Consider the following 22,730-nt stretch of genomic DNA (forward strand, 5'->3'; position numbering starts at 1 on the left):
AAGATGCAAGGATAAATGATGAGTTGGCTGTTTGGATTCAGAACTAGCTTGCTCATAGAAGTCGGAGGATAGTGATTAAAGGGACTTATTTTAGCTAGAGGTCTGTGATTATAGTGGTGTTCCACAGGGATCTGCACTGGGTCGTCTGCTATTTGTGATGTTTATAAATGACCTCGATAAAAATGTAAGCAACACACATCAAAGTTGCTGGTGAACGCAGCAGGCCAGGCAGCATCTCTAGGAAGAGGTACAGTCGACGTTTCAGGCCGAGACCCTTCGTCAAACCAATTAAACCAGCAGAAATCGTCTTTAATGATATTTTAAAAGTGATGCAGGAACACTTGAATCAAAACCATTCAAGCAGGACACATCATGTTGCATAAACAGAATCAAAAGGAAGGGGTGTCCATTTCAGTGTATGTGGCTGAATTGAAGAGATTGAGCATTGTCAGTTCAGTAATGGGCTTAAGTATACACTGAGAGATGGTTTAGTTTATGGAATCTTGCAAGAAAGCATTCAAAAATGACTTCTAACTGAAGCACAGCTTACATTTAAAAGAGCAATTGAAATTGCTCTATCAATACTGACAGCAGGCAGACGCAGATGAATTGGAGTCAGGAATGAAAGTAAACGTGAACAATATTGCAGCATCTAGACAGAAACCAGTCTAGCCAAACAAATTGTGTTACTGTTGTGGCAGGGACTCTCATACACCAGACCAATGTTGATTTAAAGGTGAAATTTGCAGAAATGGCAACAAAGTAGGACACATACAAAGAGCATGTCAGGCAGACAAAATTAAATGGACTGCACAGGGAAGAGAAAAAGATAAAAATTCAAGTTACAGTTTCAAAAAGAGCACTAATCTGCATGTTGTACATGGAAAATTAGATAATGAGAGTGCCACAGGACTGCAACCTTGAGATTTACAATGTGAAAACTAGCAACAGACAAGCAATATGGCTTACACCAGAAGTGAATGGCAAAATAATTAAAATGGAATTGGACACTGGTTCAGCTGTTCCAGCCATTCCACAAAAAGGCTTTGAACAGCATTTCAAAGATATTAAACTGAAGCCTGCAAATATCTAACTAAGAACTGGAGAGAAAGTAACTCATATGGGAATGATATTTGTAATGGTGAAACACAACAATCAACATGCCACACAACTCAAAGTTGCTGGTGAACACAGCAGGCCATGCAGCATCTATAGGAAGATATACAGTCGACGTTTCGGGCCGAGACCCTTCGTCAGGACTAACTGGTAGAAGAGCTAGTCAGAGATTTGAAAGTGGGAGGGGGAGGGGGAGATCCAAAATGATAGGAGAAGACAGGAGGGGGAGGGAAGGAGCCAAGAGCTGGACAGGTGATTGGCAAAAGGGATATGAGAGGATCATAGGACAGGAGGCCCAGGGAGAAGGAAAAGGGGGGGGGGAATCCTTAGGATGATCAAGGGGTATAGTCAGAGGGACAGATGGAGAAAAAGGAGAGAGAGAGAAAGAATGTGTGTATATAATATAAATAAATAACGGATGGGGTACGAGGGGGAGGTGGGGCATTAACGGAAGTTTGAGAAGTCAATGTTCATGCCATCAGGTTGGAGGCTACCCAGACGGAATATAAGGTGTTGTTCCTCCAACCTGATTGAGGCTTCATCTTTACAGTAGAGGAGGCCGTGGATAGACATATCAGAATGGGAATGGGACGTGGATTTAAAATGTGTGGCCACTGGGAGATCCTGCTTTCTCTGGCGGACAGAGCGTAGGTATTCAGCAAAACGATCTCCCAGTCTGCGTCGGATGTCACCAATATATAGAAAGCCACATCGGGAACATCGGACGCAGTATATCACCCCAGTCAACTCACAGGTGAAGTGTCTCCTCACCTGGAAGGACTGTCTGGGGCCCTGAATGGTGGTAAGGGAGAAAGTGTAAGGGCATGTGTAGCACTGGTTCCACTTACAAGGATAAGTGCCAGGAGGGAGATCCGTGAGGAGGGATGGCCACACTCAGGTTGGAGGAACAACACCTTATATTCCGTGTGAGTAGCCTCCAACCTGATGGCATGAACATTGACTTCTCAAACTTCCGCTAATGCCCCTCCTCCCCCTCGTACCCCATCTGTTATTTATTTATATACACACATTCTTTTTCTCTCTCTCCTTTTTCTCCCTCTGTCCCTCTGACTATACCCCTTGCCCATCCTCGGGGTTTCCCCCCCTCCCCCTTTTCTTTCTCCCTGGGCCTCCTGTCCCATAATCCTCTCATATCCCTTTTGCTAATCAACTGTCCAGCTCTTGGCTCCATCCCTCCCCCTCCTGTCTTCTCCTATCATTTTGAACCTCCCCCTCCCCCTCCCACTTTCAAATCTCTTACTAGCTCTTCTTTCAGTTAGGCCTGACGAAGGGTCTCGGCCCGAAACATCGACTGTACCTCTTCCTAGAGATGCTGCCTGGCCTGCTGTGTTCACCAGCAATTTTGAGTTGTGTTGCTTGAATTTCCAGCACCTGCAGAATTCCTCGTGTTTGCGTTTTTAAAATCAACATGCCACACTGAGCTTATATGTGGTTAGAACAGGAGAACCAGCATTGTGGGGACATGAGTGGCTGAGACAACTACCACTGGATTGGAGATCCATCCACCACTTGTATGCCACATCCCCTGCAATAGAATCAACTGAAAGCAAATTAAGAATTGTACTGGATGATAGCACAACTGCCTCCATGCCAAACACCATGAACTGTTGCCTAACAAAGGAAAAACAGCAGTTGGTGCCAAACTCAGTGCCTCTGGTTGGAAAGCATATTGGACCAAGGAAGGACCATGCTGCTTAGAAGAATTGTGAAAGTGACAAAAACAACAGTTTTTGTCGTCAACATATCTGAGAAAACTTCTGATGTGTTAATCAGGTCGTTACTTCAAAATATGTCTTGGTTTTAAACTGGAAGAGAGTTCAGGGAGTTTCTGGAAAGTTGCAAGCATTCGGCTTTTGTGAGTATAAAGAACCAGAACCTACTCCGTGTGCATTAAAGTTATTGAAAGAACTTCAAGTGGGAGACAAAAAGCTGATTGCTTGTAAAAGTAGATGCAATGACCAAAGCCCAGCTGGATGAATGGAAGGCCAACAAGAAAGGAGTCAATGGAGATATGAAAACAGATAATGTTGTGGATGGGAAAATTAAGAGGAGAGATCAGATCATAAAGGGAACAAAAGAAAGATAAATAAGAGAATACTCCAGTGAGTTAAATGCTCCTTCACAAGATCAAGATGCACAAACTCGAAGAAGAAGAAAAAACCACTGTCAGAACCACCTCCTGTAGTCTGAGTCCTTGTCATGGTCCGGATTGGGGTCCCTTTAAATTTACCTTGTTTATGTTACGATCCGGACCGTTGATTCCCTGTTTTCCCATGTCCCTCAACTTTGGTGATTAGAGGCAATTAACACTCAGCTGAACCGGTAGTTTATAGTCTCGGGCTTTTAGCCGTTTGGCGCGGGAGCTTCTGCAAAGTCATCTAAAGTATGGTGTGCCGATGTCATCTGGCCGGAGCAAGCCTAGTCTCTGCTGAAGCGAGTGCCGGGAATTCGCCTCTCCTCACCGGAGCAACCCAGTCCAGTTACTTCGCCGAAGTGAGCCTGCAAAGTTTCCTCACCGAGGTGGGTCCATCAGTTAACCCGCCGGAGGGAAACAAGAACCACTGTCTACTGTTCCCGGGCCGAGTCGAGAGCTCGCCACTACCCAGAGGCTCCAAGTCAAGTCCTGGTCCTGGCGGCATTCAAGCACCAAGTCAAGTCCTGGCCATGGCAGAATTCAAGCACCAAGTCAAGTCCTGTCCCTAGCGGCATTCCAGTTCTGAGTCAAGTCCTGGCCCTGGCGGTCTGTGATTCCTGTCCTACCCCTTTGTCTGAATCCCTTCTCTGCCCCTCTCGCCTCTAGCCCTCGTCTGCAGCCCCCGCCTGCACTTCGGTCACCGGAGCTAGATAGGTACTGTCTGGTGTTCATTCGTGTTGGTCTTGTCTTGTCTTATCCTCGCCTCCGTGGGGTAAGTCAGGCCGTCTTGCCGTTGCCCCCGCGGGGAGTCATGTCTTGTCTTGTCCTCAGCTCCGTGGGGTAGGTAAGTCAGGCTGTCTTGCTGTTGCCCCACGGGGAGTTGTGTCTTGTCTTGTCTTCGCCTCCGTGGGGTAAGTCAGGCCGTCTTGCTGTTGCCCCGTGGGGAGTCATGTCTTGTCTTGTCTTGTCCTCGCCTCAGTGGGGTAAGTCAGGCCGTCTTGCTGTTGCCCCGTGGGGAGTCATGTCTTGTCTTGTCTTGTCCTCGCCTCCGTGGGGTAAGTCAGGCCATCTTGCCGTTGCCCCGTGGAGGGTCATGAGTTCCAGCCCTATGTCCTGTACCCAAGGAGGGGTCCCGACTCTCTGTTCTGTGTGCGAGTCCCGGCCCTATGTCCTGTACCCAAGGAGGGGTCCCAGCTCTCTGTTCTGGGTGTGAATCCCAGCCCTATGTCCTGTACCCAAGGAGGGGTCCCGACTCTGTGTTCTGTGTATGTGTCCATGGTTCCATGTACCTGCTCCCCGAGACCGAGGCTCTGTTTTCCATGTTCCTCCTCTCCCTAGCCCATGTCATGTCCTTGCCTGGTTCTGGGGTCCGAGCCTGAGGCAAGACCCAGGTACTGGGTCCTTGCCCAGTCTCTGGCTCGGAGTCCATACCCTAGCCTCTTCATGTCTCCTCTAGTTCTGGGAGCCGATTCCGAGTCCAAGCCCAGACCCTTGGTCCCAGACTAGTCGTAGTCCTGAGTCCTTGTCCAGTTTGCTATTCCTGCTCCTGCCTTGCTCTCCTGGTATCGAATAATAAACTAAATCTAAGTAACCTCACAAGATGTGTCTTGCATTTGGGTCCACCCTTGCTCCCAATGCCCCCGCCAGTGTGACAGTCTTCTCCTAGAACCACCATTGAGGAGACCCCAGAATCTGAGATTGTTTCACAGCCACAAGTCTGACATGCCAAGAAGAGGGGCAGAGGGTTCCCTCTTGTCAGGAGAGGTGTTATCCCACAATAGTAAGTAAACTACACAGCAATTTATAGCTAAGTGGGGAGGAGTGTTGTGACCCACATTCCTGGACTCCTGTGTATTCCTTTGAATTATTTTACAAACCATAACATAGAATCGTGTGCAACAGCTTGCTCTCCATATCATACTGCCCTGGCTTGTGTACTGGTTTGTCTATCACGGAGACAGCTGGAGTGCAAGATCTATGGTCAACCTCAACCAACGGAGAGCCTTAAGGTAGTGTAGACAGACTCTCTTTCTCTCAGGGTTGGAATGTCTAATACCATAGGGCATGCATTTAATGTAAAAGAGGGAAATTTTAAAGGAGATATGAGGGGCAAGTTCCCCCCGCCCCGCCCCAGAGTGATGAGTGCCTGGAATAAGCTGTTTGTGGTGGTGGTAGAGGCATTAGGGACTTTTAAGAGACATTTAGATAGGCACATGAATGTGAGGAAAAGGGAAAGATGTGGACATTATGTAGACATAAGGGATGAGTTTACTTGGCCATTTGATTACTAATTTTTGGTACAACACTGTGGGTTGAAGGATCTGTTCTTGTGCTGTACTGTTCTATGTTCGAACTTGGTGTAACAAATCGTACTACTTTTGACATTGAGAGATAATAGATGTTGCTGTAAGCCAATGCATGTCCTTTACGTTGCAAAATTTACTCAGTTTCAAATACTTAATATCATGATAGTGTATCCCAAGAGAAAGAATTATGTTTGTTCCTTGGCACACTTTTGACAATCTCATGTCTTGTCATATGAACAATATGTGAATGGTAAAAGGAGTTATAGAAAAATAAGTCATCTATTGATATTTTCAAAGCAAAACTTCATTGCTGACTAGTTCATGTTTTCTTTCTGAAAAACTAGTTTAAGCTTCTGCAGATTTTTTAAGTAGTGTCAATGATTTAACATGTCTATCTTGAGATAAAAGAAAAAAGTGAGCTCTTTAATCTTTGCAAATGTTGAAAGTTTGAAAACATTGTCTGTTGACCCATGCATTAATTTAACTTCTCTGATTTATTACTTGTCTTTTTTAGTCTAGACCTATATAAGGATAGCACTATCATTCCTCCAGTATTGTCATCAGAATTTCAGACAGTACGAACATGTGGCAGCTACTGCACCAGTCTGTGCTGAATTGATTTGCAGAGGTCTTCATAAATTTCACATGTTAAGAACTTAAAGGCAATACAATAAAGTCCATCAACTATAAGACTGTTGAGTGAATAGAGCATCAAAGAGATAGATCACATTGAATCCAATGTGGAGAAAAGAACCATTTGCCATTGTCCTGTACATTCCATCATAATCCAGTCTATTCCTAAACCATTTGATTATCCTACCAAGGGAGCAGGGTAAACACATTTTCATGGTTTAAGTTTAGGATTGTAAAAGCAACTGTTTGCTCCTTTCACATACAACAGAAATCTTTTACCACCATCATACTGTATCCTTGAGTCCACCATGAGCACTCAATTTTTTCACATTGCCTAACTCCCATCCCCATATTGTAACAGGGAATTTACACAGTATCTACCTGAGCACTTCCTTCTTAATTTGTTTCCTCCTTTACTATATGATCATCTGGTGCCAACCCTTATTTTGTACCAACCTGCTTAGGAATATATGTTTCTGGAAGTGCATCTATACATAATGGATTGCCTTTTGTAGAAGCTTGAGTGCACTTATGAAAAAACATTGCTGAAACCTTTGGATAATATTTGTAGCTGATAATATTGCAATTCAGAACTTTGAAATTGCACATAGCATATGTTGCATCACATAAGTTTAAAACATATCTGTACATTTTTCTTTCCATCATTTTTGTGTTTAGAAAGATTGGCATTCAATCATTTTATTTTAATTTGGTAGATTAAATGATTAACTATTGCATAAATATCTGCAGTGTTCCTTAATAAATAAGTAATTTTGTAAGTCCTGCGCCATAAGACCATAAAACATTGGAGCAGGATTGGACCATTCGGCCCATCAAGTCTGCTCCACCATTTCATTATGGCTGATCCTGGATCCCACTCAACCCATAAAGCTGTCTTCTTGCTATATTCTTTGATGCCTTGACCAATCAGGAAACAATCAACTTCCACCTTAACTATACCCACGGACTTGGCCTCCACCGCAGTCTATGGTAGAACATTCCACAGACTTACTACTCCCTGACTAAAAAAATCCCTACTTGCCTCTGTTCTAAAAGGTCCACACCATGATTTTGAGGCAGTTCCCTCTAGTTCTGGATACCCCCCACCACAGGAAACATCCTCTCCACATCCACCCTATATAGTCCTTTCATTATTTAGTAGGTTTCAATGAGATCCCCCTGCATTCTTCTAAATTCCAGTGAGTACAGGCCCAAAGCTGCCAAATGCTCCTCAAACATTAACCCCTTCATTCCCAAAATCATCCTCGTGAACCACCTCTAGACCCTCTCCAATGACAACACATCCTTTCTGAGATATGGGGCCCAAAACTGTTGACAATACTCCAAGTGCAGCCTGACTAGTGTCCTATAAAGCCTCAGCATTATCTCCTTGCTTTTATATTCTATTCCCCCTGAAATAAATGACAACATTGCATTTGCCTTCTTTACCACAGACTCAACCTGTAAATTAACCTTCTGGAAGTCTTGCACGAGGACTCCTAAATCCCTCTGCACCTCTGATGTTTGAATCTTCTCCCCATTTAGATAATAGTCCACAGTATTTTTTTCCTTTTACCAAAATGCATTATCATACATTTCCTAACACTGTATTCCATCTGCCATTTTTTTGCCCATTCTTCCAATTTGTCTAAGTCCTGCTGCAATTGCATTGCTTCCTCAGCACTCCCTACCCCTTCATCTATCTTCGCCTCATTCGCAGACCTTGCCACGAAACCATCAATTCCATTATCTAAATCATTGATAATGTTAAAAGCAGCAATCCCTATACTGACCCCTGAGGAGCACCACTAGTCACCGGCAGCCAAACAGAAAAGGCCCCTTTTGTTCCCACTCGCTGCCTCCTGCCTGTCAGGCATTTCACTATTCATGCTAGTATCTTTACTGTAATGCCATAGGATTTTTTCGTAAGCAGCCTCATGTGTGGCACTTTATCAAATGCCTTCTGAAAATCCAAGTAAATGACATCCACTGCCTTTCCTTTGTCCACCCTGTTTGGTACTTCCTCAAAGAACTCTAACAGATTTGTCAGGCAAGATTTCCCTTTACAGAAACCATACTGACTTCGACTTATTTTATCATTAGTCTCCAAGTACCTTGAAACCTCATCCTAATAATAGACTCTAACACTTTCCCAACCACTGAGGTTAGGTTAACTTGGCCTATAATTTCCCTTCTTAGATGTTATTGGATGCTATGCGTAACCAACTATGCCAATGATGCCATCTCACTGATAAGCAGCATAGATAATACATTATAGTTCATTTCATGACTATATTTTGAAATATATTCTGTTTGGCTGCTACATAGTGCACTTCTCCGAAACTTCATTATTTGTATTTTACTTTCAGTAGTGTAGAAGAGCCACTTACTGTACATTATACCTATAACTGCTAATAGATCCTTCATGACCTTCTGCATATCAGGTTAAAGTAATTAAAGAGCCATTTCAGCACAGTATACTTTTCATTGTCAAATCACTATAAGACCGTAAGCCTAGGAATTGCAGTGTGCAAGTGTTAGCAAATTTCACGGTTGTTTTGCACTGCAGCAATAAAGGTTTCAATGATGAAGCTTCAGTACGGCATTTTTATTTTCATAAAAGACTGAAGTTGGGTTGTTAAAGAGAAGGAGGGTGCGATGATTTTCATTTAGATGCTTCATTAAGGCCTGGTAGGGGAGAGCAGTGTGGGTACTATACTAGATTGAGTTAGCATGAAAATTGGAGTTGGCAAATGAGGTAAATTGAACCAGTGATCAGGATTAGAGCTGTGGATCTAGAATTATTCCGGGAATGAGAGGGATAACATATGAGGAACGTTTGTCCGCTCTTGGACTGTATTCCTTGGAGTTTAGAAGAATGAGGAGAGACCTCATAGAAACATTTCAAATGTTGAAAGGCATGGACAGAGTGGATGTGGCAAAGTTGTTTCCCATGATGGGGGAGTCTAGTACAAGAGGGCATGACTTAAGGATTGAAGGATTCTGCCCATTCAGAACAGAAATGCGAAGAAATTTTTTTAGTCAGAGGGTGGTGAACCTATGGAATTTATTGCCAAGGGCAGCAGTGGAGGCCAAGTCATTGGGTGTATTTAAGGCAGAGATTGATAGGTATCTGAGTAGCCAGGGCATCAAAGGTTATGGTGAGAAGGCGGGGGAGTGGGACTAAATGGGGGAATGGATCAGCTCATGATAAAATGGCGGAGCAGACTCGATGGGCCGAATGGCTGACTTCTGCTCCTTTGTCTTATGGTCTTATGGATCAATGAATGTTCGGCAATCTGGTTCAGCTAGAGAAGAGTGGAGATAGGTCATTTAGGGGTTCTCGGAGATTTCTGTCCTACCATGGTCAAAACTAAACAACTTAGCCCATGAGGGCTTCAGGAGATGGAAAGCTAATGGCATTATAGGATTGCAATATGGGGATTCAGGATATTCTAATTTCATGATGTTGGAGTTTAGTGCCTGGATCTACAGCACCCCAGCAATTGGGGAATAGAACCCAAGGAGGCAAGTGGTTGAGTGAAGTATAGAAGTATGGGATTATTTTGCAAGCATTCAAGCTCAGCACTGCACATTGAAAACATGGTTGTCCTATGATGCTCCTGGGGCAACATGAACTAACTCCTTGGCAGTATTCCCAAAGGAGCATGGCATGGTGAATTACATCTCTTACTGAAGTCAAAATCATAACCCATCCCTGTGCTGGCAGCTCGGTTCACACTCTCACTACCCTCTGAGTGAAGAAATTTCCCCTCATGTTCTCTTCCTCTTCAACATTTCACCTGTCACCCTGAAACTCATCAGTCAGTCAGTCAGTGGGTGCCGTCCCGAATCTGGGGTTGGCGGCTATGCACCTCCAACTTCTTCGATCTTGTGGCAGCACCGAGTACAGCCTCTCCTCCAGTTTGTTCTTGCTGGCTACCTTGGCACCACCCACCGCCGCCCCGCCGAACTCGAGCCCGAGGCCGTGTCGCTTCTTCGAGCTCGGCCCTTCCTTAGGCAGAGGCCTTGGGCAGGTCCAGGCACACGGTACAGCACCCAAGTTCATCATGTCTCTTCTAACTAGCATATGCTATGCTAACATATGCATAGCATATGATTTGTAGATACGTGGTGAGGCTTTAATCTCTTCCATGGAAGATGGCTGTTGGCTCACAAAGAGCTCATCCGCCCTTTGTCAGGTCTTGCTTTTTTTTAGTCCTGCTGGGCGTCCTCACACCCTCCTCACCAGACTAAGTCCGGTGGGGGACCCGGCCCAGGTTGCCAACCACTCGACCACGGCCCACCCCCCGCCAAATCTCTCTGAGCGTCCGGCACCTGACCAAAAACTCATAACCCATAGTTATAGTTTCACTCAACCTAACTGGAAAGGGCCTGCTTACATTTACTCTAATTGTGCTCCTCATAAGTTTGTAGACCTCAATCAAATCTCCCCTCAATCTTCTACATACTAGGTAATAAAGTTCTAATCTATTCAATCTTTCCTTATAACTCAGGTCCTCAAGTCCGGGCAACATCCTTGTAAACTTTCTCTGCACTCTTTCAATCCTATTTATGTCTTTCCCATAGTTAGGTGACCAAAACTGGACACAATACTCCAAATTAGGCCCCCCAATGTCTTATACAATTTCAACATAACATCTCAACCCTTGTACTCAATACATTGATTTATGAAGGCCAATGTGCCAAAAGCTTTCTTTACAACCCTCTCTACCTGTGACACCATTTTCAATGAATTATGGACCTGTATTCCCTGATCCCTTTGTTTTACCACATTCCCCAGTGCCTGACCACTCACTATGTAAGAGCTACACTGCTTGGACCTCCCAAAGTGCAACACCTCATACTTGTCTGCATTAAATTCCTTCTACCATTTTTCAGCCCATTTTCCCATCTGGGCAAGATCCCACTGCAAGCTTTGATAGTCTTCCTCACTGTACATTATACCCTCAATCTTGCTGTTGGTTGATAAAAATTAACAACATTATCATCCAAACACAAATGGACCCAGCACTGATCCCTGCAGCACTCCACTAATCACAGGCTTCCATTCAAAGAGACAACCATCTACTGCCACTCTGGCTTCTCCTGTAAAGCCAATGTCTAATCCAATTTACTACCTCATCTTGAATGTCAAGCAATTAAGCCTTTTTGAGCAACCTCCCATGCGGGACCTTGTCAAAAGCCATATGAAGCCCCTGTTCTGTTTGGTTCATTTTTTTGTGCAGGAGGAGGGATTTGGGGGTTGATGTGCCTGTTCCATTCTGTTTCTTTTTGTGTGGAAAGGGGGAATTTGGGGGTTGATGATCAGGCTGCCTGCCTTTCTTGGTTTCATGGCTACCCAGAGAAGAAGAATTTTAGAGTTGGGTACTTTGAGAAAAAATAAACCTTTGAACCTAAGCAACATCCACTGCCTTGTCTTCTTCATCTTTCCTGGTAACATCCATGAATACTCCATAAGATAGGTTAGACACGACCTACCATAAATGAAGCCATGCTGGCTATCCCTAATCTATTCCTGTCTATCCAAATACTCATATACTCAGTCTCTTAGGATACCTTCCAATATCTTTTCCACTACTGATGTCAGGATCACTGGCCTATAATTTCCTGGTTTATTCTTAGAGCCTTTCTTAAACAGTAAAACAACATTAGAAACTCTTCCCATCGTCCAGTGCCTCATCTGTCACTAAGAATGTTTAAATATTTCTGCTAGGGGACCTGCAATTTCTGCACTTGCCTCCCACAGGATCTGATGGAACACCTTGTCAGGATCTGAGGGAACACCTGGGAGTTTATCCACCCTAAATTGCCTCAAGACAGCAAATACCTTCTCTTCTGTAATCTGTGTAGGGTCCATGATCTTGCTGCTGTTTTGCCTCACTTCTATAGACTGTCCTTCTCCCGAGTAAATACAGATGCAAAAAAAGACATTTAAGATCTCCACTATCTCTTTTGGCTCCATGCATCTGCAACCCTCTCACCAGGGCTTATACAAAGTTGGCTTGTTAACTAACTCTTCTAACAGCTACGTGACTCAGAGTGAAGGTCACCTTCCAAAAGCACCACATGTCTGGGGTCGGTACGATTTGGGTTCAACCAAACAGAAAGTTGGGATGTTTTGATTAAGGAACATTGATTGTCGTGAATGCTGTGTAATTTCTGCCCCATGTACAGTTATCATTCACTGGGAAATGACGCCAGCAGGAAGTTACGAAGAAAGTATGTTTACCAATTTTTCAACTTTAACAAATAGTTAATAGAAACAAAGAAAAGAAAAAGAAAAGGGCTCATTACAGCTAAACCAGTCTAAATGTGAACATAAACATTGGAGCTTATTTCTGAAGTCATAGGGATGCTTCGCTTTAATTACTCGTGCTGAACCCACATTCTGTATGAAGGACAGCAGTCACAGTTTAAACTTCCCTCGAAAACCATTTTGAGCGAACTGGTTAACTCAGAGTATTAGCACTTGCTCCTTTGAAGTGTCTGTACAAAGCACTTCTTACAATAGGGTTTCCCCTTCGGGTTGAACCTTCAGAGCATCTTCCCTTGCGCTCTTCTCTACACTTCCTGCCAAAGACCCCATACCAGAATACTGTCCTTCAGAAATCTGATCCCACCCAGCTCTCTTGAATCTTCCATTGCATCCCACTGGACAGAAAGATAAACACGTACCAAGACAAACCTGATTGGCTGACACAACATTCATTTAATCGAAGCCAAAGCACTCTTACTAACATTGCTATTGCAGAAAACTGTTAAAATAAAAATAACTCGCAACATAGCAGTAGAAATCTTAACTAGGGCATTACAGATAGATTACCATTCTGATCTTCCAGAGGACCAACTTTGTCCCTTGCAATCCTTTTTCTCTTAATATACGTGCAGAAGCCCTTAGGATTCTCCTTCACCTTGTCTGCCAGAGCAATCTCATGCTGTCCTTTAGATCTCCTGATTTCTTTCATAAGTGTTCTCATTGCATTTCTAATACTTCGCAAGTACCTCATTTGTTCCTACCTGCCTACACGTGCTATGCACCTCCTTTTTTCTCATAATCAGGGCCTCAATATCTCTTGGAAACCAAGTTTCCCTAAACCTGTTATCCTTGCCTTTTATTCTGACAGACATGTACAGGCTTTGCACTCTCAAAATTTCACTTTTGAAGACCTCCCATTTACCAAGCACATCTTTGTCAGCAAACAGCCTGTCTCAATCCAAATCTTTTCTGATACCAATAAATATGACCTTTCTCCAATTTAGAATCTAAACCCAAAGACCAGACCTAATCTTTTCCATAATTACCTTGAAACTAATGTCATTGTGGTGACTGGATGCAAAGTGTTTTCTTACACAAATTTCTGTCACCTGTCCTGTCTCATTCCTGAATTGTAGATCAAGTATCACGCACTCTTTCATTGGGACTTCTATGTACTGATTAATGAAATTTTCCTGAACACACTTGACAAACTTTATCCCAGCTAGTCCTTTTACAGTATGGGAGTCCTATTCAATACAGTATGTGGAAAGCTAAAATCACCTAATATCACAACCTCGAGTTTCTTACAATAGTCTGTGATCGCTCTACAAGTTTGTTCCCCTGAATCCTGCAGACTGCTGGGTAGTCTATAACATATTCCTACTTTTCTCATTCCTCAGTTCTACTCATAAAGCCTCACTAGATGAGCTCTCCAGTCTGTCCTGACTGAGCACTGCTATGACATTTTCCCTGACTAGTAACACCACCACTTCTCCTTTAATCCTTCCCACTTTATCACGGCTAAAACAATGAAACCCCAGAATATTGAGTTGCCATCCTGCATCTCCTGCAAACAAGGCTCACTCATGGTTATAATGTAACTCAAAGGATCCTCAACTTCAGGGATGTGTGTTTAGCCCACTGCTCTACTCTACACACGTGACTATGTGGCAAGGCACAGCTCAAATGCCATCTATAAATTTGCTGACAATACAACAATTGGCAGTATTTAGTTGGTGACAAGAGGGCATGCAGGAGCAAGATGTATCAGCTAATTGAGTGGTGTTGTAGCAACAACCTTGCACCTAACATCAGTAACACCAAAGAACTGATTGAGTACTTCAGAAAGCATACGACAAGGGAACACACACCAGACCACCAGAAGTGGAAAGAGTGAGGAATTTCAAGTTCCTGGGTGTCAGTATCTCTGAGGATCTATCCGAGCCCAATGTGTCGATGCAGCTATAAAGAAGGCACAACAGCGTCTATATTAAGAATTTGAGGAGATTTGGTATACCAAAGGTACTTGCAAATTTCCACAGTTGTGTTATGGAGAGCATTCTAACTGGCTGCGGGGGGGGGGGGGGGTGGTCTACTGCACAGGATCGAAATCGAAATAGGCTACAAAGAGTTGTAAAATAAATCAGATCCATTATGGGCACTAGCCTCCGGAGTATCCAGGACATCTTAGACCATAAGATATAGGAGCAGAATTAGGCCATTCAGCCTGTCAAGTATGCTCCACCATTCCATCTTGGCTGATGCCGGATCCCACTCAACCCCACACACCTGCTTTCTCGCCATATCCTTTGATGCCCTGACCAGTCACGAAACTATCAGCGTCTGCTTTAACTATACCCACGGACTTGGCCTCCATTGCAATCTGTGGTACAGCATTCCACAGATTCACTACTCTCTGGCTAAAAAAATTCCTCCTTGCCTCTGCTCTAAAAGATCGTCCCTCAATTTTGAGGCTGTGCTTTCCAGCTTTGGGTACCCCCACCATAGGAAACAGCCTCCCTATTTCCATCTTATCTAGTCCTTTCAACCTTCGGTAGGTTTCAATGAGATTCCAACTAACACCACCCCACCCCCAGCATTCTTCTAAATTCCAGTGAGTACAGGCCCAAAGCTGCCAAACACTCCTCATATGTTAACCCCATCATTCTTGGAATCATCCTTGTGAAACTCCTCTGGACTCTCTCCAATGGCAATCCATCCTTTCTGATATATATGGCCCAAAACTGTTGACTGTACTCTAAGTGCAGCCTGACTAGTGTCTTATAAAGCCTTAGCATTATCTACTTACTTTTATATTCTATTCCCCTTGAAATGAATGCCAATATTGCATTTGCCTTCTTTACCACTGACTCAACCTGTATTAACCCTCTGGGAGTCTTGCACGAGGATACCTAAGTACCTCTACACCTCTGATGTTTGAATTTTCTCCACGTTTAGATAATAGTCTGCACTACTGTTCCTTTTACCAAATGCATTATCATACGTTTCCCAATACTATATTCCATCTGCCACTTTTTTGTCCATTTTTCTAATTTCTCTAAGTCCTGCTGCAATCACATTGCTTCCTCAGCAGTACCTACCCCTCCACCTATCTTTGTATCATCTGCAAACTTTGCCAGAAAGCCATCAATTCCATTATCTAAATCATTGACAAACAATGTGAAAAGTAGTGGTCCCAATACCAGCCCCTGAGGAACACCACTAGTCACTGGCAACCAACCCGAAAAAGCCTTTATTCACATTCACTGCCTCCTGGCTATCAGCTATTCCTCTAAACATGCCAGTATCTTTCCTGTAGGATTTTATCTTGTTAGGTAGCCTCATGTGTGACACTTTATCAAATGCCTTCTGAAAATCCAAGTAAATGACATCCACTGTCTCTCCTTTGTCCACCCTGCTTGTTACTTCTTTGAAGAACTAACAGATTTGTCAGGCAAGATTTCCCTTAAGAATCCATGCTGACTTTGACTTATTTTATCATTAGTCTCCAAGTAGCTCAAAAGCACATTCTTAATAATGGACTCTCAACACTTTCCCAACCACTGAGATTAAACTAACTGGCCTAAAATTATTTTCTTTTGCCTTCCTCCCTTCTTAAAGAGTGGAGTGATATTTGCAATCTTCCATTCTTCTGGGATCCAGCCAGAATCAAGTGATTCTTGAAAGATCATGACCAATGCACCCGTTATCTCTTCAGCAACCTCTTTCAGGACTTTGGGATGTAGTCTATCTGGTTTACGTGACTTGTCCACCTTAAGATCTTTGAGTTTGCCTGGCACTTTTTCCTTTGTAATAACAATGGCACTCACTCCTACTCCCTGACCCTCACGGACCTCTGGAGCACTGCTTGTGTCTTCCACAATGAAGACTGATGCAAAGTACTCATTAAGTTCATCCGTCATTTATTTACTACCTGAACAACATTGTTTTCCAGTGTCCAATATCAACTCTTACCTTGCATTTACTCTTTATATAACTGAAAAAGCTTCCAGCATCTTGCTTTATATTATTGGCTAGTTTGCCCTCATAGTTCATCTTCTCCTTTCTTATAGCTTAAAAAGTTGCCTTTAGTTGGATTTTAAAAACTACTGGATCTGCTGTTAGGGAATGAGTCATGGCAGGTGTCAGAAATTTGTATAGGGGAACACTTTGCATCCAGTGACCACAATGTCTTTAGTTTCAAAGAAAATATGCAGAAATAGGCCTGGTCCGCAGGTTGAAATTCTAAATTAGAGAAAGAGCAATTTTGAGGGTATCTAAAATGATTTGGCAAGTGTGCATTGGGACAGACTGTTTCTTTGGCAAAGGTGGAGGCCTTCAAAAATGAAAATTTGAGAGTACAAAGGTTTTATGTGCTTTATAACAAAAGGTAAAGATAACAAGTGTAGGGAACTTTGGTTTTCGAGAGATATTCCCTGGTTAAGAGAAAAGTGTGTAGCAGGTATAAGCAAGTAGGAACAAATGAAGTGCTTATGGAGTACAAGAAATTCAAGAGATCACTTAAAGAAATCAGGAAGGCTAAAAGAAGGGATGGCATTGCTCTAGCAGACAAGTTGAAGGAGAATCCTACAGGTATGTTAAGAGCAAAAGGATTGCAAGGGACAAAATTGGTCCTCTGGAAGACCAGAATGGTAATCAATGTTTGGAGCCAAAACAGATGGGAGAGATTTTAAATGCATTCTTTGCATCAGTATTTACTCAAGAGATGGACAGAGTCTACAAAAGTGAGGCAAAACAGCATCAACTTCATGGACCCTGTACAGATCATAGAAGAGGAGTTGTTACCCTGAGGCAAATCAGGGTGAATAAAACCCCAGGGGTTGACAAAATTTTTTGTTGGAACCTAGGGGAAGCAAGTGCAGAAATTGCCAGAGCCCGAGCAGAGATATTTAAAACGTCATTAGTGACAGAAGAGGTTCCTGCAGATTGGAGAGAGCCAATGTTGTTCTGCCATTTTAAAAAAGCCTTTAAACAGAAACTGGGAAATTATAGACTGGTGAGTCTGACGTCAGTTGTGGGAAAGCTATTGTAAGTTACTCTAAGGGATCAGATCTATCAGTATTTGGATAATCATGGACTGATTAAGAAGAGTCAATATGGCTTCATGTGTGGTAGGGCATGATTAACCAAACTTAGAGTTTTTCGGGGAAGTTACCAGAAAAGCGGATGAAGGCAAGTAAGTAGATGTTGTCCACATGGACTTTAGTAAGGCATTTGACAAGGTCCCACATGGGAGGCTGATCAAAAAGGTTCTGTCACTTGGCATTCAGGATAAGGTAGTAAATTTGATTAGTCATTGGCTTTGTGGAAGAAACCAGAGAGTTTTGATGGAGGGTTGCCCCCCTGACTAGTGGAATACAACAGGGATAGGTGCTGGATCCTTTGTTTTCAGTCATTTATATCAATTATCTGGATGATAATGTGTTTAACTGGATCAGCAAATTTGTGGATAATACCAAGATTGGAGAAATAGTGGACAGTGAAGAAGGCCATCATTGCTTGCAGAGGGATCTGCATCAGCTAGAAAAATGGCGGATGGAACTTAATGCAGACAAGTGCGAGGTTTTGTACTCTGTTGGGACCAACCAGAGTAGGTCTTACACAATGAATGGTGGGGCACCGAGGAGTGTGGTAGAACAGCGATACAGGAAAATAGATACATAATTTATTGAAAGTGGTATCTCAGGTAGATAGGGTTGTAAAGAAAGCTTTTGGCACATTGGCCTTCATAAATCAATGTATTGAGTGCAGAACACACACAAAATGCTGGAGGAACTCAGTAGGCCAGGCAGCTTCTATGGAAAAAGATATAGTCGACGTTTTGGGCTGAGATCCTTCAGCAGGACTTGAAACTTTAAACGAAGCCTACCCTAATGAAGAGTGAGTCCTTCTTGGAGTCTTTCGATGACTCAATTAGCTTTGCACAAAGTGATGGAGCAAGATTTGCTCATTCCTCCTTGCAAAACTGCTCAAGATGTATCAGGTTAGTTTGAGAGCAGAGGTGGATAACAACCTTGAGGTCTTACTACTATTACTACTACGTCGACTCAGGCCTAGGGGGCCGGCGTCGGGCACGATGATGGACTCTCTACTTCTCCCTCTCCCTCATCAGTGTGTTCAGTTCATCTACATTAGCCGCGCCGCTGTCTTCTAGGAGCGTGTTGACCATAGTCTTGGGAGGGTGCCCAGGGTTCATCCTCCTATGCTTGGGCTCCCATATGATGACTAGGCTGGCAGGTAGCTCGGGGTGGCGTAGACAGTGCCCTGCTAGTTGCAGTCTTCTCGCCTCGATTTTAGTGGTGAGCATTAGTCGGTCATCATAGAGCTCGATGTTCATCATGTGCTGTTGCCAACTCATGTCAATGATGTCAGTTATTAGAGATATTCAGTTGTGTTAAGATCAGGACTCTGATTGGGCCATTAAATGACGTAACATTTTTTTCTTTTGAAGCCTCTCCATTGTTTCTCTGGCAATGTCCTTTGGGTTGTTAACCTGCTGAAAGATGAATTTCCTCTCAAGTTTAAGCTTTCTGGCAGAGCCTAGTAGCTTTTATCCAGTTTTTATCTCCTTGAATTTAGCAGTGTTCATCTTCCCATCAACCCTAACCAGATTTCCAGTCCCTGCTGCTGAACAGTATCCCCATAGCATGATGCTACTTCCACCATACTTTAGAGTAGCGTTGGTCTGACCTGACTGATATGCAGTATTAAATTTGCGCCACAAGTAACACTAAAAAGAACCAAATCCTTGCAAAGCATCATTTAGGAGATACTATAAAGATGTAGAAGAAGGACTTGTGGTCAGATGAGAATAAAGTGGATATTTTTGGCCTCAACACTAAGTGGTACATGTGGCATAAATCTAATGCTGCACAGCAGTGAGGTCACACCATCCCTACTATAAAGTATATTGGAGGTAGCGTCATGCTGTGGGGATGTTTTTCACCAACAGGGACTGGAAATCAGGTCAGGATTGAATGGAGGATGAATGAGACTAAATACAGAGAGATCCTGGATAAAAACTTGCTCGCCTCTGCCAAAAAGCTTAAACAAGGGAGGAAGTTCATGCTTCAGCAGGACAATGACCCAAAGCACACTGCCAGAGCAACCATGGAGTGGGTTCAAATGAAGAAAATTGATGTCATTGATATTTATTTATCTACATATGTATTATGCATATATAAGTAAATATCACAAACTGCCAAGATCCTCGTATGGATATCTATGGAACACCACTAGACAAAGACCTCCAGCTAAAGTATGTCCCATTGACCACTATCCTCTGTCTTCTATGAGGAAGCCAATTATGCATTTAGAAGGTTAGACACTGTGGATCCCATGCATCCTAATCTTCTGGATGAGCCTCCCATGAGGGGCTTTGTCAAATGCCTTACTAAAATCCACGTAGGTAATATCAATACCCTAATCAATCACCATTGTCTTTGCCCTGCACTAAGCTGTGCTGACTGTTCAAAATTAGGGCATGATTTTCCAAATGCTGATAACTAATATCCTGAAGAATCTTCCCCAAAAATTTCCATACCACTGATGGGAGAATCACTGGTCTCTTTAAGAGACCCAACACTATCTCCTTTTATCTAGAAATGCCCTAGCACATTAGTATACTCCACAATCATCTCCCTGTCCTCTATATCCTTCTGATTGGTAAATACTGATGCAAAGTACTCATTTAGGATGTCAGCCATATCCTCTGCCTCCATTCATGTGTTAGCTCCTTTATTCTTAAGTGTTCCTACTCACTGTATTTATCAGCAATTGTAAATATGGTACAACTATGTATAATCACTAGTTCATCCACATAATCTACTGAAGACATCTTCAAAAAAACACTAATTGATTAATCAGAAGTGATTTTTATTTCATGTCTCTGCATAATCTTATCATTATTCTCTGGTGTCTTGGTATCACATTCTTTATTCCTGATTCCAGTGTTTTCTCAGCTGCAAATGCAAGGTTAACATATTGCTAGGTCCTGTTTTCTCTGGGTCCCATTTCTTAAATAGTTTGGTCATATTTGTTGACTTCCAAACTGCAGCAACTATTCAGGACTCAATAGGATTTTGGTAGATTGTAAGTACAACATCCACGATCTCCATCTTTCTAAATTCTTGGATACAGATGATCAGGTTCTGAGAATTGATCAGTTTTCATGATCATTAACTTCTCGAATGGTAGTTCTTAACATACTTATTTTATCTACTTACTCATTGGCATTGGAGCTTTAGTCTATATCTTATGTTTTTATATCATAGAATATAAAACCATAAGGCATAGGAGCAGAATTGGCCATTATGGCCATCATGCCTACTCCACCATTTCTTCATGGCTGATCCATTTTCTCTCTCAACCCCTATCTTCTGCTTTGACTGATCAGGAATCTATCAACCTCTGCCTTAAATGACCTGGCCTCCACAGCCACTTGTGGCAATAAATCCCAGAGATTCACCACTCTCCGGCTAAAGAAATTCCACCTCAGCTCCATTCTAAAAGGGCACCATCCATTCTAAGGCTGTGTCCTCTGGACTCCCCTACCATAGGAGACATCCTCTCCATATCCACTCTATTGAGTCCTTTCAATATTCAATAGGTTTCAATAAGGTCACCCTTCATTCTTCTGAATTCCAGCGCGTGTGTGTGTGTGTGTGTGTGTGTGTGTGTGTGTGTGTATACTTCTTGTGTGATTTTACCTGCCACAACAGGTACAAGTATTTCTTTAATTCCTCTACCATTTCTGAATTCAAAATGAGAAATACTCCCATCCCTCCCTGCATGAGATCCACATTCATTAGACATTTCCTTTTTGATACCTAGATAAGTTCTTGGTCTTTTTACATTGAATGACATGTTCTATTTTCACATTGTTTCTAAATTTTTTTGTCATCCTTTGCAGAACTATAAAATGCTCATAATCCTTATGTTAATTTGTTTTTTTTCTGGTAACTCCATATACCTTTTCCTTATATTTAACAGAATCCTGTAATACATGTTTGGACTACTTTTCCTGTTTTGTTTGGTTCCTTTAAGAAATATATTAATTCTTTAAATGCTAGTCATTGCCAGTCCACAATCAAATCCTTTAATGTAGCTTTCTGCTTAACTTCTACCAGAACCAATCAGCCCCACCTATCTTCATAGTTCCCTTAGTTTTATTTGAAAACTCTGATCTCAGATCGATCAACATCACTTTCAGACTTGACATAGAATTTTTAAACATTAAGGTCATTCTTCGCAATGAATCACTTTACCAACAAAATTATTAATTAATCCTTTCAAATTAATAAATCTGTTAAGTCTGTTTAAAATAAATCTTCGCAAATCAATTCCTCAACATTCCAGAAATCCACTTTTATACATATTACAAATCCTCTACATTGTCTGCTAATTTGATTTGTAGTGTCTATGTGTAGATTTAAGCCCCTCATATGTACGTTTGTACCATATTACCTCTTTACATCTACTTTTTATTTTCTTGTATCACAACCACTGCATGAAGACCAAACAACTCCACAATTATTTTCTACTGCCAGTAACTTCACGCAAATTGTAGCCCATTTTGGACCATGACAAGTCTACCAAGGTGAGATCCTTGCAAACATTATATTGATGTCATCCTTCATTAATAGTGTTATCCCATCTCCTTTTCCCTTTTGGCTATATTTCTAGATATACAATGCCGTGGAATATTTGGTACGCAACTTTGGTCATCCCGTAGTCATATTTCTGTAATGGCAAATAGATCTTACCCATTTATGACAATTCAAGCCATTACTTCATCTGCTTGTTCAAATGCAGAATGCAATTAAATAAAGTGCTTTTAAATTTGGCTTTTTAATATTTTCCTGTATTCCAACCTTATTTGTTGCTAGCATCTGTTTCTATTGTTCATTCATACTGCTTACTATTGCTGGATCTGATGATACTGATGCAGAGATACTTTGGTAGTCAAGAATGAGGCATAGATGTTGCAACTATAGCCATAACAATAACAATAAAAACAACGGCAACCTACTAACTCTGCTGTAAGGAAGTGAGAGAAAGTGAAGGAGGAGAACTAAAGAAATTGGAGTCATTATTTACTAAAATCCAGCTCATTAGAAAGATAAAGCACATTCTACTGATCAGGTTCAAATGGCGTGACGCCAGCTGCAGAAAAACTTCAGAAGCTTCTTGAAAAATACAGGATTTGCAACACTATAAT

The sequence above is a fragment of the Mobula hypostoma genome, chromosome 15 (genome assembly GCF_963921235.1).
Source record: "Mobula hypostoma chromosome 15, sMobHyp1.1, whole genome shotgun sequence".
Classification (NCBI taxonomy): domain Eukaryota; kingdom Metazoa; phylum Chordata; class Chondrichthyes; order Myliobatiformes; family Myliobatidae; genus Mobula; species Mobula hypostoma.